At 34.8% G+C, this 6,183-nt stretch overlaps 1 long non-coding RNA gene across 1 annotated transcript; it reads right to left on the bottom strand.

Moving 5' to 3' along the window:
* Positions 1-1,768: 1,768 nt before the first annotated feature.
* LOC149207146 (uncharacterized) lies at positions 1,769-5,689 on the bottom strand. The gene is made up of 2 exons (XR_016252615.1): positions 4,541-5,689; positions 1,769-1,837 (listed from the first exon to the last, which is right to left on the bottom strand). It is a non-coding gene; the product is annotated as an uncharacterized LOC149207146 (long non-coding RNA).
* Between the last annotated feature and the right edge of the window lie 494 nt (positions 5,690-6,183).

The following is a 6,183-nucleotide window of genomic DNA, read 5'->3' as shown; positions in this document are numbered from 1 at the left end:
ATTTGAACATGCAAGGAGGCCCAGTTCCTAATTTATAACTCGATTTCTAATTACGAGTTAACTAACAGTGTTACTAACTAAGAGTGTTACTTTCTCTCCTTCCAATCATCACTGGAGTTGTTAACTTGTTCTCTCTCCAATCAGCACTAGAGATCTAACTCACTCTTCCTTCAATCAAGACTAAAGACTAACTTGTTCTAACTTAACTGCTAACTGCCACCCTGTTTTGTAGTCAAACTGATGAAGACTCCACTTAACTGAAACTCCAACTCTACACATGCAAACTTGAAGATTATTCCAGTAAATTGGAAATAACTCATCTTAATTGAAGTCTAACTCATGAGGACAATAAGAGGACTTCATTGGCTAAGGCACAAGCCAAAAGACCTTACTTGCTACATTTTTAACATTCCCTACCAAGATGGTTGCAGTAAGGCAATACTGAAACTGGAATAAAACAATTTTGCAACAACATCCATTAAAATGTTTTCCTTTTTCTAACAAAAATATGGGACATTTACAAGGACTACTTGCTTAAAAAATATTTACTAGTACATGAATTGGCAAGAAGTCCATATTTTAATGGGGTAACCTATATTTTTAGGGACAAGAACACTAGGATGGCAGAATAAAAGGATGATCATCTACAAGTTTAAACATTAGGCAGGTAGCTGTTCCTTGTCTCTTTTTATGTTATGTTGATGGACAGTAATGTAGACTCTTTATGAGTGGTTTGGCCAAGGGCAGCCCACTTTTTTTACTTTTGCACTTTCTTGTGGAGTGTGTAGTTGTAGCCCTCCTTTATTGTATTAAAGCCTTGTATATATTACTCTTATTAAAAGTTGATAATGTGTAAAGAAAAATTCATATAATTAATCACAAAACCAGGAAAAGAGTCTCGCCTTCTTATTCTTGAGTCTTGCTTAGAAGAAGAGACCATATTCAAGTATTCAAGTACACATTTTCATAATCATGGAGAATTTATGGCCTTGTAAAAATTACCATCAACATTAGAAATTCAGAATGGTCATGCTTGAGGAATGCAAACTTTTGATGGAACCTTATTTCCTACATATAGAACAAAATAGTTACAGGCTATGGTCATGGAAAAAATATGAAAGTTCTAAACTTGTAGTCGGACTGAGAAACAATTGATAGGTAGATGTAACCCTATATCGCTTGATGAAACACTGTACATAGGGCTCCCTTGATCTAGCCTACAGACAAGAAGTAAAATACAGTCATTCAAAGGGAGACAAAACAACTAATTAACAAATAACCATCATTCCAAAGACTAGAACAATGTTGCAAGTAAAAATTACATAGGAGTAAAAGTTAATATGAAGGAAACTAAACAGTGCCCTTGTACCAAATTAGGTGAGTAAATAATCAGGTAAATGCAAGAAATGCTATAGAAAAACAAATCTAAAACCTAAAATTTCAAAGCATTCAAAAGGCTATTTTATTAGTGTCATTGATGGGCATTAGATATATTTATAAAGAAAGTTTCCACTCTCTTTCATATTTTTTTAGTTGAAAATTGCTACCAGTTGCAAATCAATTAATGCAGAAATTTTAAAAGTCTTACTAGTACAAAATTGATTGCCTTAAAATGGGCCTATGCTACCATTCATGGTCCACCATCCAGAATCACCACCTAATATAGAGGGTTTCCTCTTTCATTCAAGGGATCTTTTATCAAACTATTGACCACCTTAATAACATAAGAGGTTGACCGTTGTCATTTCATTGAATAGGCCATTATACCTAAAATCTCCCCTCAACTTGTGAGAGGCTTATCTTTGATGAAAACCTTCACTGAAATGAACAATGTAGTCTGCAATGCAAAACAGAAGCAGGATTTTCCCTATTTAGTTTCTTCAGCTCTGGATATAATTAATCAACAAAATAATAACATCACATAACTTATGAATAGCATGGGAAACTTATCAATTAAAACTAAACAAAAAAAACAAGAAGGTGTGGTGTCAATATGTTGGAACCAAATTAACGAAACCTTTGGGCATTGGCCTACAAATCTATAAATTTCACCCAGGGTAAACTTTCCTGTCATTTCTCTTTTGGTTTATTCAGCACTTCATAGGTATTAATTCTTGAACAAAGTTAAGTCTTCCAAACTTTTTCACAAAATAACTTCAGAAATGAAATGAAATGAAATGAAATGAAATGAAATGAAATGATATTAATGTCCTTTTAGGACCAAAGAAAGGTCAATGGGATTAAGAATACAATCAGTACAACACATCTCTTCGAAAATAACAAATACAGGCTAACAATAATGTAGGAAGACAAATAAGAAAAAAATGAGGAGGATTTAACCATTGAAATGGACCATGTACAATGCATATAAGGAATAGCCAAGAAGAATAAGAGCACATAGAAGAGGGAAACCAGTCTTAGTCTCATCACTGGAAGAATCTTTAATATTGTTGATCATAGGGTTATTTTTATTACAGGGCATTTGGCAGAATTTATTCAGTCACTTTCCACAAACAAAAGCAACAATTTTTGCTTCACAACATCCTATATATAGTTTATGTGACTAGACTCTGCGACTTGACTTCCTATCACAAATCATGCAGTTTTGTTCCAGAGACTCCCTAAGATACAGTCCATAAAATCTTGATCATAGATCCAAAATACAAATATCTTGACACTAGACCACATCCCATGCACTTGGGGTTGTTGCTCATTCAAATTTCAAATTCTCTTATTGATTTGCACCATTATCAATTTCTCATCTTAACTTTTGTATGATAATTTTTTTGTCAAAATCATGAAATTTATTTTGTCAGGCATCTCACTGCTTTTTATCCATGATAATTTAGGAGGATTTAAACATTGAAATGGACCATGTACAATGCATATAAGGAATAGTCAAGAAGAATACGAGCACATAGAAGAGGGAAACTAGTCTTCGTCTCATCACTCGAAGAATTTTTAATATTGTTGATCATAGGGTTATTTTTATTATGGGGCACTTAGAAAAATTTATTTGGTCACTTTCCACAAAAAAAATAGCAATTTTTGCTTCACAACATCCTATATATAGTTTCCATGACTACACTTTGCCATTTGACTTCCTATCACAAATCATGCAGTTTTGGTGCACATACTCCCTAAGATGCATTCCATAAACTCTTGATCATAGGTCCAAAATATAAATGTCTTTGATCCTGACCCTAGACCACATCCCATGCACTTGGGGTTGTTGCTCTTTCGAATTTCAAATTCTCTTATTGATTTCCATCATTATCAATTTCTCATCTTAACTTTTGTATGATAATTTTTTGTCAAAATCATGAAATATATTTTGTAGCCATATTTACTTTGTGCTTTTTATCCATGATAAGTTAGGAGGATTTAACCATTGAAATGGACCCTGTACAATGCATACAAGGAGTAGTCAAGAAGAATAGGAGCACGTAGAAGAGGGAAATCAGTCTTAGTCTCATCAATGGAAGAATCTTTAATATTGGTGATCATAGGGTTATTTTTATTACTCGGAATTTGGCAAAATTTATTCATTCGCTTTCCACAAACAAAAGTAGAAATTTTTGCTTCACAACATCCTATCTCAAATCATGGAGTTTTGGTCCATAGACTCCCTAAGATGCAGTCCATAAACTGTTGATCATAGATCCAAAATACAAATATCTTCGATCTTGACCCTCAACCACATCCCATGCACTTGGGGCTATTTCTCATTCAAATTTCAAATTCTCTTATTGATTTGCATCATTATCAATTTCTCATTTCTCATCTTAACTTTTGTATGATAAGTTTTTGTGAAAATCATGAAATTTATTTTGTGAGGCATATTTAGTGAATGCTTTTTATCCATGATAAGTTGTAGTTGAATTCGTTTTCCAACGAAAAATATATTATGTGCATTAGTTGTAGTTGAATTCATTTTCCTACAAAAATCAATATTCTAATTAAAATCCTACATTGCAGTTTCATTTCGATGCACAAAGTAAAATAAAGTAAGATTACCTGATAGAGAATCTTCAAAAGAAAATTGAGACCTAATGTTTACCAAACGAATGAAAAAGCAAGCAGGCCCCTACCCCAATAATTCAATTTTTTTAGGGAAGGCAGAGAAATTAGGGAAGGCAGAGAAATAACTACATGGAGTCACTCACTATTCATATGGTGAGGGTGTTTATAGAGTTTCAATTCGGAACCAATCATTGGAGATTGAGACTCAAAGCCTATTGCTGTGGTTCTAAATCCAGCGCCATATCACTCAGTTTTTTCCCTCCTATTTTAGCTCATATGCAGGTTTCTTTCCTTTTCTTCTCATAAGGGCGAGCTGGGGCTAATTGAAACAACCTATGGTTTGGCCCTAGTGAAGCTAAACATCAGCTACTCATAACTGCAATTTCTAGCCTAAATATTAGCCAGAGCCTTCACTCTCGAAAGTACTGAATGAATATTTTAAGCATTGTAAGCCAAGTAACAACATTTTATAACCTATGCCTATACAAAATAACAAAATCCCAGCTAAGAATCTTACCGATGAAGAAAGCCTAAAGAAGATTTCGCTGTATTGAAGGCAAATGAGGTCCCCGCACAATTGCCTATGAACAGTAATCCAAGTTAATAGAGGAATATGCACTATGATACTCCAGTAACAGCAGGGATAGACATTCAGTGGCAAGAAAGGGCTGAAATTGATGCAATGCAAGATAAGATTCCCAAAGTAGCAATTCAGCGTTGCTTCGGCACTAACAAGCTGACGAATTCCCGGGGAAATCACAGTTGTGGCATTTGAAAATGCCACCAGTAAATCATTAAATGAACAAAAACCCAAAGACCTGTTCTTTAACCTCCAAAGCCGTATAGGGTTCGGCTTTGCCTTTTCAAGGCGTAGAAAACATCCATGGCGGTTACAGTCTTTCTCCTAGTGTGCTCTGTGTAAGTAACTGCGTCCCCGATGACATTCTCAAGAAAAACTTCAATAAACCTCTCACTTCGTCATATATGAGGCTGTTGATACGCTTGACACCACCTCTCCTGCCAAGACACCTAATGGTGGGTTTCGTAATTCCGTGAATGGTATCACGCAGTACCTTCCCGTGCCTCTTTTCACCTCCTTTTCCCAAATCCTTGCCATGGCCGGACATCTTGCCCCCTTCAACCTCAATTGCCAATCACTCTGCTCGTTTGCCGCGCAAAGCAATCTTTTCCCAAACCCTTTCCGAGGAACTACTAAGAGAAACAAACGACAAGGGTTTCACAAGTAATAGAATCCTTACATTAAGAAGAGGTGTCGTAATGGAGCAGTCAAGAGTCGCCTGCGGTAAAGCTTAGTTTAGATAAACAACAAGGAGAATGACCCATTTCTGTTTAATGGAGTTGCAGAGCCTCACCGAAGGAAGGAGAGGAGGAGAATGAGCCTGGGAAGAACACAACAGTTGAGGATTAGTTACCTCAACTAACGTACAATGTTTTTTCACCGTTGATCGCAATCCTATTTTGGGTGAATGGTTGATCTATCGACACATTAACCCTTCTGTAGAGAGGCCACATCTCCGTGTTTGAGACAATGTTATCTCTCAAAAGATCGACAGGTAGAGTATTGTCATGTTAAAAGAGTTGTGGAATAGCAACAAAATATGTGTACATATAAAAACATAATATAACCTTTGAGAACCAAAAAATATTTCCATATCGCCGAAGATTTAACCCGAGTATTATGTACCACACAAGGGCGATAACGCTTCTGCATAATATAATGTGTTCCATGACTTTATACATGGCTATATGCTTGACATGCCATAACAATGAACTGTCCAGCAAGTAGGACGAACGAGTGTTAATACAAGTTTCGTATAGAATGGGAATGTAATAACCATGAGTTATATGCAAAATAATTAGATAACTTATATAAATGACTATGGTGTTAGAGTTAAAAGAAAAAATTAATTAGTTAGTAGTGGTTCAGTTGCTGATTTTTCTCTTATGAAGGGAGGATTGAACTTTTGAGAAATTTGTTCAGATATTCTTGGTATTTTTTAAACTATTTTATGTATATTTTGATTATCAACCAATAACAAGTATTTGTTTAGGAAAAAAATAAAATATCAGGTAAATCATACAATAATACTTATTTAGAAATAATTGTAATCTTAAAGATAACTTATTATAAATAATCAT

The sequence above is a fragment of the Pinus tabuliformis genome, chromosome 1_2 (genome assembly GCF_031772625.1).
Source record: "Pinus tabuliformis cultivar Carrire ecotype Pingquan chromosome 1_2, CPIR1, whole genome shotgun sequence".
Taxonomy (NCBI): Eukaryota; Viridiplantae; Streptophyta; class Pinopsida; order Pinales; family Pinaceae; genus Pinus; species Pinus tabuliformis.
The sequence above is the reverse complement of the archived record's forward strand: the minus strand, read 5'-3'. Positions and strand labels throughout refer to the sequence as shown.